Below are 12,278 nucleotides of genomic sequence, written 5' to 3' on the forward strand. Positions count from 1 at the left end.
GGCTGCCGATGGCAGGGTTTTGGTACAATTCTACCTTCCATGCGTCACTCGAGGGCACTCCCTTCAAGGCTCTCTACGGCAAGGAAGCAAACCTCGGCGCCATAGCGTCCTGGGCGGAGTCGGCGCCGGCCAACGAGGAGATGGACTGGGCGACGCATACGGCGCACATTCGCACTCAGTTGGAGCGCGCCCAGCGCCGGTTCAAGAAAAACGCCGACCGCAACCGCACCGAGCGCCACTTCCAGGCGGGCGAACAGGTGCTGCTCAAGCTTCAGCCTTACGCGCAACGTTCGGTGGTCAACCGCCCGTGCGCCAAGCTCGCCTTCAAGTACTTTGGTCCCTACAAGATCATCAAGAAGATCGGTGCGCTCGCGTACAAGCTCGACCTGCCGCCAGAGAGCCAAAACCACCCCGTCTTCCATGTTTCGCAGCTGAAGCCCGTCACCCCCGACTTCACACCGGTGTACGGCGAGCTGCCCAAGGTGCCAGACCTCTCCGTCGACGACCGCACACCTACGCGCATTCTGGACAGGCGCATGATGAAGCAGGGCGACGCGCCGGTGGTGCAGCTCAAGGTGCAATGGGGCACCGGCGACTCCGCGCCGACGACGTGGGAGGACTACGACGTGCTCCGCCACCGTTTTCCGTCAGCACGGCTCTGGACGGAGGCGGAGGACGACGACGACACGGAAGAAGAAGAAGACGCGTCTTAAGGAGGGAGGAATGTCACACCTAACCATAGGTTAGGTTAGTGTGCTCTAGAGCTGGCTGGTGGGCCCAGCCAGCTGGCCAGCCAAGTGGCATGCGTGTGTGGTGTTAAAAAGGGGCCGCCTGTGGCCGTGGGGTTTATGCGTGTGTTGACAATTCTCTGTGCCGAATCCTTCCTCTGCAATCCATTCCTCCTCCTTCCTCTCCAAGCCATCCTCTCCTCCCTCCCCTCGCTCGATCTAGATTCCTCTCTCGCTCCTGGCGGTGTTACACTCTGCCGACACGTTCCCTGCGCATCACTGCAACTACCCGCGGTTAATGTTGATGCAACAATCTCGCGGCGAGGAGTGCGTGCGGAAGGCTAGTAAGCACATGCTGCGCGCCCTGCGGCGCGCCCGTGGCCCGTTCGATGAAATTCCTCGCCGGGGCGCCTCGCGGCGGCGGCTGCTGGCGCCGAGGATGCTGTTGCGGGTGTACGTGGGCATCCTGGCGTGCGGAGCCAGGCCCTACGCGCGCCGTTGCTCAATGCGCGCGCCATGGAGCCGGCTGTGGGGACGCCGTTCATGCGCACGTCGTGGCTAAGTTTGGGCTAGAGCTCAACCTGAACGCCCACTTGCCAAAGCTCGCTGGTCCTCACGGTGAGGAGGATATCCATATGTTTTACAGAATGCTCCAGATGAAGTGACAGTCATCGCTCATCGGTGCATAGTGAAACCAGGTTTGGTCTATTTCCTCCAGTCTACATCTTTCCCATTGCCTAGTTCATATTTGACTTTGTAAGGAACTCAACACACTGTCCTACTTTGAATATAGAACATTTGACCATACCTGTTCACAATTGCTCAGTAAATCTTGACACTTCCTATGAAACAATCTATTACACCATAGTTTCTTTGAACTTATGCACTCCTCTTTGTGCCCCCAAGTTGCTAGATAAATACTCCTACATACTTCTATTCCTTTAGAAGATGAAAGTGCAGGTTTAGATTGATTTTGGCAACTAGGAGCGTCAGCGTTCAAAACAATAGATTTGCTCACTGGTCTTGAGCTTTGACCCTTTAGCCACTTGTCATATAAACAGTACTGTACAAGACGACCTTGTTTTAGGTGATCCTTATCTCTTTTAGTATGGAGAGATCCTTGAAATTTCATGTTTGCCACACTACTAAGTCAAACATAAGATTTTAATGTCATATGCACGTTATGTGGGTTCCATTTCCTTCTCTTCCTTTGAATTATTCACCTCGAATCATCTCTTAATTTTAGTTTCAGTTTGATAATGTGCATACAGTTTATTTCATTTCCTCCCCTTTCTGACCCATATTTAACTCTGATGAGCAAGTGCTAGCAAAATGAAAAGGAGAGCATAACATCTGCAGAAGAAGACTGTGTAATCATTATGTTGACTGCCATGAAACCTGCACAACAGCGTAGACAATTGATATTGCTGTCTTTGGACCCTCATTTAATCTCTAAACAATCATGGCCCCACCAGTGAGCCTAATATAAGCAACGGGTTATTTGTAAAATAAAATTATTTCCAATGACATGTAGGTTCTTTCTAATGACAACAGGTTATTTGTACTACAGGCTCTTTTCATTTTACTGAGTACATACTTTTATCCGTTTAGAAGACTAAAGTGCAGGATTAGATTGATTTTGGCAACTAGGAGAATCAACCAGCACGTTTAAAACAATAGATTTGCTCACTAGTCTTGAGTTTGATCCTTCATTTACTTCTCATGTAAACAGTACAAGACAACCTTATTTTAGGTAACCTTGAACCTCTTTTTAGTATGGAGAGATCCTTGAGATTTCATGTTTGTCACACTGCTAAGTCAAACATAAGTTTCTAAATTCATATGTGCTTTATGTGGGTTTCACTTCCTTACCTTCTTTTGGATTATTCACCTTGAATCATAGCTTGCTTTTAGTCTCAGTTTTGATAATGTGCATACATTTTATTTCATTTTTTATCCTTTCTGAACTCTTATCAACTCTGATGAGTAAGTGGTAGCAAAATGAAAAGGAGAGCATGCCATTTGGAGAAGCAGACTGTGTAATCATTATGAAACTACTGAACTTCTGAATTGTTTTTAATAAATATGACTGTGTGGATCAGTATGATGCAGCGGCCGGGGATATCCCCTTTCCCCAAAATATGAAACCCGCGCAACAGAATAGACAGTGATCCTGATACAGGCTACCGGTTATTTGTAAAAGAAATCCTTTATAACGATAAATATGCTATAGGCTCGTTTACTTTATGTTTACACCAAAAAAGAGAGCTTATTACCATCTGTATCAACCACTGAACCACATGCATTCGTCTTGATTTCCATTTCTTGAATTAATAGCCTTATGTTGTCATACGAAGAACCTCCCTCATTGAAAGCCCTCCTTGCCTTAATGGCGCAGTCTTTTGCTCTCACCCTCATCTCTTCTGCAGCCGCCCCCTCATCCATCAGGGTGTTCACAGCTTTCTGCACCTCATCTCTTGTAACCATAACCTCCTGGTTTTCACTTCCCCACTGTGTAACTCCTTTCACTCCAACCTCCATCCCAATTTTCAGCACATCCACCAGCAGCTTCTCATTCAAAAACTGCTCCCCAAAGTGCGGCCATGTGATCATGGGCACACCTGCACAGATGCCCTCTACTGTTGAGTTCCACCCGCAGTGCGTCACGAATCCTCCAACGGCTTGGTACTGCAGGATCATGAGCTGTGGTGCCCAACCCCTTATGACCATGCCTCTATTTTTGACACGCTCCTCGAACTCGTCTGCGAGCCATTCCTCAACTTCTGGAAGCTTAGCTCCTGCTTTGATCACCCAAATAAACGGTTTCCTGGAGGTTTCAAGTCCCAGTCCCAGCTCAACAAGCTGTTGAGGTGTAGTGCAAGCGAGGCTGCCAAAGCTGACAAAGACCACTGAGCCTGGCTTCATTGAATCAAGCCATTGCAAGCACTGTGCTTCATCCATTGACACCTTGTTTCCTCTTGCGGGCCATAGTGTTGTTGTCTCGGTGGCAGAGGCACATTGGTCCGACCGCCCAGACCTTCTTCTTTGTCGTCTGCTCAAAGGATTCAATGTACAATGTCTCCAGCTCCTGGAAGCTGTTAATTACCTCACCATCACTTTTCAGCTCCTCTTCAAGGAACTTCTTACGGATTTGCTTCATACCAGGAATACAAAAATTTCCAGGGCATTTTGCCTTTGTCAGCTCTAGTGGCGTAGGGAACCCTGTGATTGTGATGAGCTCATTTTCGTCTTTGACATTTTGAAATACATTGTTGTGATAAGTGATGTACCTGCAAGATGGTTGTAGTTGTTTCAAATACGTATAAGAGCAGACTTCTTCGACAAACGTCAACCAGATATAGCTGGCCTAAAAACTTGCTCATGAAAACCTTTGCTGTCTGTGATTCCTTATGCAGTGTAAATTACATATTTCATCACACAAACTAGTACTCAGATAATTCTTTTTCCTTTCAGGTGTAGTCTTTTATATGTTCAATGCTTTCTTCTCTCTGGAGCCAATTTACACTAGTTTTCCGTCCACTGATGAAGTAAAGCACTTAATTGTAGCAGCAATAATATGCATAGTACAAAATTAATTACTCACAAGATTTGCCTTTTATTATGATTGTACCTGATGAGGGACGAGAAGCCACAAAAGCCATTAAAGGTCAGCCTTGGGATATCAAGCTCCCTTGCGATGTCACCAGTCCACCAGTGAACCAGGTCAGATATGATGCAGCTAGGAGGCAAGCGCTGCTGCTCACGGAGGTACGCCATGAGCGGCTCCTGCAGCGCAGCACAGGTCTCCATGAAGTTCAGGAACAAATTCTTTGATTGGATCATGTCGAGGTTCTCGCACCCGGGGTAGGCCGAACTCCGCTGCCGGGAAGTGGAGCTCCACGAGCTGAACCGCCAGGCCTGCTGCCTTCACGTCAGCGGCGAAGCCCTGATGAAGCTGACCTGCGCGCCATGTTCTGCCAGCAGGCGTGCCATGTCGGTCATGGGGATGGTATGACCCTGAGCCATCATGGGTACCAGCACGAAGTGCGCCCTCGCAGAGCCGCTCGGGCCATCACCGCTGCCGGCGAAGGTCATGGCTGATCGGCTGAAATGCTAGTGGAGTCTGTCAAGCTGGGAGGGCTTGGAAGCGGTGCAATGGCAACCGTAGTGTGTATATAGCACCTGGTCCTGGTGCTATATATATCTTCCTAAGTTGAGTTGACGAGCTGACGTCGGAACGAGTGCAGCGTATCAACTTGGTCACCTCTTGCTAGTGACGCATGCTCTAACGTCGGCCATGTGGATGAATGAATCTTCTTAAGTTCTGAACCCCTCCAGAAAGGCGGCGTCCAGGCGGTCCGGATGATGCTGACGTCGGATGGCGCAGGTCAAAGAAGAGCACGCCATTCGATTCACTGAATTTGGCTGCCCGGATGATGCTGACTTGCCGTATGTGCGTGGTGCTACTCAATTCTCAAGCATGTGGAAGGCAGAGCCAGCTGGTTCTGCCAATAATATGACAGGAGTGCATTATTTTCCATGTGGAGATTCAGTGTACTGTGATCTCGTCTGTTTTTTTGACCATATTAGTCCTGGTCAAAGATTACTATGTATGGTCTGTATCCTCTCAGGCCTTTGAAAGTGAGAAGCTTCTGCAGAGAAAAGCACTCCATCGATTTGGAAAATACAAGTCCATTTTTGGAGCGACTTTAGTGAAGGCAGTGCACCCTATTCAACACCGATATACTCCCTCCGTTTCGATTTACTCGTTGTGATTTTTAGTTCAGGGAATACAAAAAACGAGACCAGCCAGGAGCCCAGAAATAGCCCTTGGCGGCGTACTTTCATAGAAGAAAATCTCTAATCACCGGTGGCAGAGCTGGGCTCAAACGGAGGTGAGCAGCTTGCGCTCCCGCAAAGCTAAGAGCATCTCCAGCCGTTGGGGGTGAGCCGGCGCTAAAAAGGGGCCTGGAGGCGAGTTGGTTCCCAGTCGCCGACCCACGGCCGCCCCGGACAGCGTCTATTTTTTTTTTAAAAAAACTCATTCGGCGAAGTTCGCATAAACTCGGCTAAAATTCGGCAAACTTGGCATATATTAGACATGTTTGCGGCCTACATAGCAAAATTATATTAAAAAAAAATCCTAACTAAGGGGCCAAGAAGTCGTTGAACGCGGAGTAGTCGCCGTCGTCGCCGCCATCCTCGCCGCCGTCGTCGTCGGCGGCCTTCTCCTCCTTGACGCGGCCGCCCCTGCTGGACCCCTGGCCGGCGTCGCCAAGGCGGACCGGTGGTGGCGGCGCGTCTTCGTCGTCGCTGTCGTCCAGGACGACGACGCCTCCTTCGTCGCAGCCCCAGCGGCGCTGCTCGAAGCGCTGCAGGGCGGCGCGCTGGCGCTCCATCTCCATTCAGAGGTAGTCCTGGCGCGCCCATTTCAGGGCCGCCTCGTCGTCGAGCTCCACGCCGTGCTCCGTCTTCACGGCGGGAAGCCCCGACTCCGTCTTTGGCTTGACGAAGCGCGGAGGAGCCGACGAGGAGGCACGCTTGCCGCCCTCGTTTATGACAATGCTGACGCTGCGAGTGCGCCGGCCGAGCGACGGGCTCGGCCTTGACGCCGAGCAACGCCGGAGAGTCGAAAGAGTGGGAAGAAGAGCGCGAGGAGGAGTGCGAGGAGGAAGACGAGGAAGAAGACCGGCGGCGGCAGCGCGACAGCCTTGGCATTGATTCCCGCGGGAACCGAGGCGATGAGGGCGACGAAGCGTCCATCTCGCTGACTCGGCGGGCCCGCGCCTTTTTCGCGCCAAAACACTGGCCCCGGCGCCCCCGGGCGCCCCCCAGCGTGCCGGGTTCGGCCTGGGTCCGCCGGCGCTGATTCCACACCGGCGAAAAACGGGCTCTTGGGGGCGCGACTGAGCCGTTTTTTCAGCGTCGGCGCAAAAAAATCGTGTGGGAAGGCCGTTCTAGAGGCGCGGGTGGAGGTGCTCTAACCAACAGATCGTGTAGACTTCCTGTCGCAAAGAGGTACAATGGCAATGCATCCTCCTTTTCGGAAAAAAAGATTCAGTGGACACATGTCTGATGCAATGACTTTGTTCAAAAATTAGGGCCCTGGGAACGACAAATTGTTTAGTAAATCGCGGGGAGTTCTGTCAACGACGATGATCACACACACAACATAATAGACACAAAAGACACGAAAAAGGTTTCCTTGATGAGCTCTTTTACGGTGATTGACGAGTTACGAATAGTAATTTCATGTAACTCTACCTCGGAATTTGTCGGACCGTTAGATCTGGGAAAGTCATTTAAAGATTTATTTTCTGTAAAAAGGGTAAATTAGTAATTGAGCTGCTCCGTCCGTTCCGTTCCGCACGACAAGTTCATCCCCGTCCCCACGCACGGACGAATCCAATCTCAATCCCCTCGCATAGCCGCCGCCGCCGCCACCCTCCTCTCGCTCCTGCCGCAGGGATCCGGCCGGCCACCAGTACTGCAGGCCCTCCACCGCGGCGCGCCGAGTCGGCGGAAGCCTCCGCTTCCCAGGCGCCCCCTAACCTGCCGCCGACGACAGAGGATCGATCTCTCCACCGTACGCTGGAAACCATACTGCCTCAGGCTGCGCAGTTCCCTCCTGTTTACAAGAGCGGTTTCCCCTCCGACGTCCATCGCCCGTGCTACCTCGCCGCCGGCGAGCTTCCCGCCGTCTACAGGTAGCTGCATATATGTCCTACTAGCTCCTCCGATCCTCATGTTCGCGTCGTCGGCCGCGGCAGTCCCATGCTCTGATTGCCACCGAACTACGCCCAACCAACTGCATGTTCAGAGCAATACATTTCCTGATCGCTCTAGTACTTTTGCTCTGTTATTTTGCCTGTTCCCAAGTCTGAACATATTAAGGCCGGCCTGAGGGGATGTTTGCTGAAATCTACTGCTGTTTAATTATATTCATTTCAGCACTTGAATAGGGTGATTTACCAGTTGTACGAATTCTTGGCATGCATGATTAGAGTAGCTGTGAGAGTCTAAATCTGAAATCTTGCTTGCTTATGCCTAGACATGGTTAATATTTCAGGTGTTTACGCCAAAAATACCTTTCCCCCTTCACTGAAAATATAACCCCGCCACTTTTCCAAATTTGCGGCCCTTGGCAGCCTATGACCCCCACCAGTCAATCATGAAAAAAAAATCCAGCCCCCACGATCTTATCCCGCACGTAACAATCGCTCCACCCCCGTATTCTCCTGCTCCTATCCCCTCCACAATTCTTGCCACCACCAGATCGGAGCTCCTCCGATCCACCCGGCCCAGCCAGGTTGAACGCCGCCCCGTTCTCATCTGCGGGATCCCGGTTGCCGCCTCACCCACGACCCTCTCCTCCGCGGCCCAGTCTGCTTGAACGCCGCCGCCCTCCTCACTGGCGGGATCGGAGCCGCCAGCCTCACCCGCGGGATCGGAGCCGCCGGCCACCGCCCACCTCGCCTGAAGGATCGGATACCACTACTCTTCTACACCGACCCATCACCGGCCACCGGTGGTGCATCACCTGCTTCGCCTTACTGTGTCGTTTCGAAGAAGTTGTGGGTGGAAATTCCCGAACCGCTGCGCCGACGGTGGTGTGATGCCGGCGATGGGTCCGCTGGCAATTCGATATGCGAGGATGTCGCTGCCAACTCGGGAGGTGTGTTCATAGGATGATTCATATCATGCTTGAAAATGCGCAATCCTGCCTGCTAAATCTGGATAACCATGAGCTAATTATTACAAATGAATGCTAATTTTGACCCTACTGGCCTCACGATTGATTCCAAATTTATTTGTGAGGTTGTATGCCAAGGATATTAGATCATAGACATTTGCTATTTCTATGATTTGTATCCTGCCTCCCCACTGTATCATGTATCATGTAGGTAACTTGTTCTATATCTACAAAAGTTACTTGCTGTAAAATAGACTGTAGATGTATGTGTTTCTTCGTCCATATTGACCAGGACATGAGACTAAACAAGTGTTATTTTACTCCTTGGTTTTGCAGCGAAAATGGAACATATATCAATCTTGTAATGGATGTTCGGGATGCTTTTGAGGGAAATGATTTGGTGAAATATTGATTGCGAGGGTTTGGAACCAAGTGACAGCAAAAAAAATGAAGCAAAGCTGAAGGTTCTCATCCCCCCATAGCCATTATGTTACCATGTAGTTACAGATGATGGAAATATATCATGTACTACTTGTGAACCAAAATATAAGACATTTTTGTAGGCTAAACTAGCCTACTAAAACGTCTTATATTTTGATACGGAGGGAGTATATACTTTCTTATACCCTAAACAAAAAATATGTGGTTCTCTATGTGTAGGATCTTGTTCCTTGTGTTCTCCTGTCAATTGACAATGAGCAGATATTAATCTACAGAGGCAGTGAATGGAACTCTAGATACTCAGCCTCCCACTATCACTCCAAAAGTTCAAAAGAATAATCTGGCAGTGTCAACTGCTTTGAGTAACTCAGGTATCATCTTTAATGTTCACAATGATCCATACACAAGGCAGCAGTAAATGGGGAAACAGATATGCTTACATCAATACCACAGTGCAATTTTTGATTTAAAAAACTGTGCAATTTCAGGATGGGTGGTTAGAAGAGCTGGAAGGGAAGGCGCAAGAATATGACAAGAAGGATGTTGCACAACAAGAGAAGATAAAGGAGCTCTAGATTGTTGTAGAGAAGATTATCAGTTTTTACTGGCGGCCGTTAGAAGCTGTATAGAAGATGATGCATTTTTATTAGATTCAAGTGAGATTATTCAGATTTGCATTAAAAAGCTGTATAGAAGTTGATGCATTTTTATTAGATTCAAGTGAGATTATTCAGACTTGCATAAAAAGTGCCGAGGATCGTGCAAAGCTAAATTATCTTTGTTGTTGCTGCTTATCCTTGAGGAAGCTTGTGGTTAAGAACTGGACTCAGCTCCAAGGACTAGGGGGCAACCTTTTCTTTGCTTTGTTATCAGTTGATTATTTCACTATATCTTTTGTTCAGTTTAGCTGTAAGCATCAGACCTTAACAGGAAATTCAATTTGATTTACTTGGCCATGGTCAATGAACACATATATTACACAAGCTCACCAAATGAACGAGAATTTGACAACAAAGAATGAATCACGAGAAGTAAGCATACAAAAGTGGCTCCTACCTTGGAGAGAAGTTATCACAAATAGATTGCGGACAAAAGTTTATAGATAGAAGCTCATATGAAGCACCCCTCCGTTCACAAATTTGAAACGGATGGAGCGGAGGGAGTAGTACGCAAGACTTGACACAATATGAAATGAAATATACGTATTCAAACAATTAAATCTAAAAATCTCTAGCTTGCCCCCTGCAAACCCGTGACCTCCATCTTCGAAAGGAGAAGGGCTGGTGCCATCAACCATATCAAAAACACAGAAAGTGAAGCTGTGACAACGTGTGGTGATGTGATCCTCCACCGATCCAACATGGATGATGACTCCATGCACCATCGTGCGCTTTTCTGTTGGCGGTGAGGTTGGGCCGTCCGGCTCCGGTAGCTCCATGTGCTAATCTTTGGCACGTTGGAGGGGTCCTGCATCCACACCTCCACGAGAAGATATCAGTCTTCTTTCCTTATTTCTCACTGTGTTCTATACAAGTGACACGCTCAACAAGGATTAACATTCATCCATGTGACCAAATATCAGTCTTTTTCTAGATTTAATCATAAATCAGCACCACTTTGGTTCTTGCATAATATGATCTTAATTACTATCACATTTTATGGGTAAAGACTCAGACAGTACCAAACCGTTTGCTAGTCCAGTGCCTAATCAGAAGAACATTGTCTGAATCTCTTACTATAACTGTTTTTCACAGCACAAAGGTTCTGAACCCATCAACTTGCAAGTCATATTCTAATGAAATTTACCATGTTCAGTATTACCTACTGACTCTAATCACTACCTACTGACTCTAATCACTGTAATCAAAAGCACTGAGAAGGGGGAAATATACCTACTGACTCTAATCACTGTAATCAAAAGCACTGAGAAGGGGGAAGTATACCTCTGTACTCCGGCTCCTTCAGCTGAATTCGCCCACCTACCGCTGGGACGTGCATGCCAGAGCGGCCGCCGAACCGGCGCAGTTTGAGGACGAGGGATGCCACGGCGGTCAAGTGCCTCTTGGACGCCCACCGTTGGCAGTAGGACCATGAGAGCCGCAACACATGCCAACAATTTTGATGGGCATTCGGGTGATCACCATGTTGTTGAACCATCGACGTTGCCGGGTGACCCGGTGGGCAGAAGGTAGGAGAGTTACGCGCCGACGACGTTGGGCACCATGAGCAGCAGTGTTGCACCAGCAGCGACTTGCATAGTTCCACCAGCAGCGGCAGCACCGGCGTGTTGACGGCGTCCCAGGCAACATGACCGCCACCATCAACGACGACGTCGACGACACCACTTCGGCTTTGATAAAGGAAAGGAGGAAGCGGCGGCGCTGATGCTTCAGCCCCACGACCGACCGGATCCACTGCTCACCGCGCTCCACCGGTAGGTCGCCTCCCCTCTGACTCCCCGGACGTCAACACGTGCGTGCTCCTCTGCTATTTCCCATGCTCGCACGGATAGGATATGAGAACAGGGGGTCGAGGAGGCTGTGGTGCTGCTGCTCCAGCCCCACGACCGACTTGCTTCGCTGCTCGTCGCGCTCTTCCAGGCCGCCGCCCCTCCCTTCGACCCCCCGGGCGTCGACGTCGACGTGATCCTCTGCTATTTCCTCTGCCCGCACCGAACACATGCGAGAAAAAGTGGATCGAGGTGAGCACGACGAGGCGGCGGCCTCCTCGACCTTCACGGGGCCACCGGTGGCCTTTCTCTCCGCCTCCTCTCCGTGACGCCACGGCCGCCGAACCGGCGCAGGGTGCTCTTCCTCTTCCTCTGGACGGCTACCACCGTCGTGCGCTCGATCTGGCTCTTGACGGCCAGGAACCGGGTCCGCAACAGACGCCGGTCCTCCAGCCCCTGGGGCCACTCCGCCGCCGCCACCGCGGGGGTCATTGGCTCCGCCTCCTCGCCCAAGCGGCCATCCTCCCCGACCCCCTCTGCCAACCCACCCTATCCTACCCTTCTGCTTCGAACCGAGAGGGGAACGATCGAGGAACCGACCCGACGGTGAGGGTGAACAGGAGATGTATCGGCCTTAGTGAGATTGGAGGGAAATTGACGGATTTGCCCTTTAGAAAATTACTAGTCCCACCTAAATTTTGTAATGGTCCCACCGTTATTTGTAATTCCACGTAATTTAAGTTTCGTAACTCCGCGTAACTCCTATTTCTCTATCGTTTGATTGGAGTGGATGGACGGCCCCTAAAATCGCCAATCACCGTAACAGTTGTATTCCTTGATACGTACAACTAAAAGTTAATGCACTGAAGATTTTTGAATCGTCAACTCTACCTCCACAATTTGCAGCTTGACATTTCTCAAAACTTCAGTTAAAAAATTTGTCGCACACCAAACCTACAAAAACGTG

The 12,278-nt window shown here is 49.9% G+C and overlaps 3 long non-coding RNA genes and 1 pseudogene across 5 annotated transcripts; 2 read left to right on the forward strand and 2 right to left on the reverse strand.

Moving 5' to 3' along the window:
* The first annotated feature begins 862 nt into the window (after positions 1–862).
* LOC123069063 (uncharacterized) lies at positions 863–5,358 on the forward strand. The gene is made up of 2 exons (XR_006432252.1): positions 863–1,426; positions 4,203–5,358. It is a non-coding gene; the product is annotated as an uncharacterized lncRNA (long non-coding RNA).
* LOC123069057 (UDP-glycosyltransferase 73D1-like) lies at positions 2,844–4,823 on the reverse strand (annotated as a pseudogene). Its single transcript, XR_006432247.1, has 2 exons — positions 4,360–4,823; positions 2,844–4,018 (listed from the first exon to the last, which is right to left on the reverse strand). The product of XR_006432247.1 is annotated as a UDP-glycosyltransferase 73D1-like (transcript).
* Positions 5,359–7,090: 1,732 nt separating the features above from the next.
* On the forward strand, positions 7,091–9,648 carry LOC123069060 (uncharacterized). 2 transcript variants are annotated; one of them, XR_006432249.1, is made up of 5 exons: positions 7,091–7,435; positions 7,798–8,403; positions 8,758–8,885; positions 9,082–9,233; positions 9,351–9,648. It is a non-coding gene; the product is annotated as an uncharacterized lncRNA (long non-coding RNA). The 2 variants fall into 2 exon arrangements; XR_006432248.1 differs by lacking the exon at positions 7,798–8,403.
* Positions 9,649–9,900: 252 nt separating this feature from the next.
* Positions 9,901–11,976, reverse strand: LOC123069061 (uncharacterized). Its single transcript, XR_006432250.1, has 2 exons — positions 10,806–11,976; positions 9,901–10,329 (listed from the first exon to the last, which is right to left on the reverse strand). It is a non-coding gene; the product is annotated as an uncharacterized lncRNA (long non-coding RNA).
* Positions 11,977–12,278: the final 302 nt, after the last annotated feature.

This window comes from Triticum aestivum, chromosome 3B, assembly GCF_018294505.1.
Source record: "Triticum aestivum cultivar Chinese Spring chromosome 3B, IWGSC CS RefSeq v2.1, whole genome shotgun sequence".
In the NCBI taxonomy this organism is placed as follows: Eukaryota; Viridiplantae; Streptophyta; class Magnoliopsida; order Poales; family Poaceae; genus Triticum; species Triticum aestivum.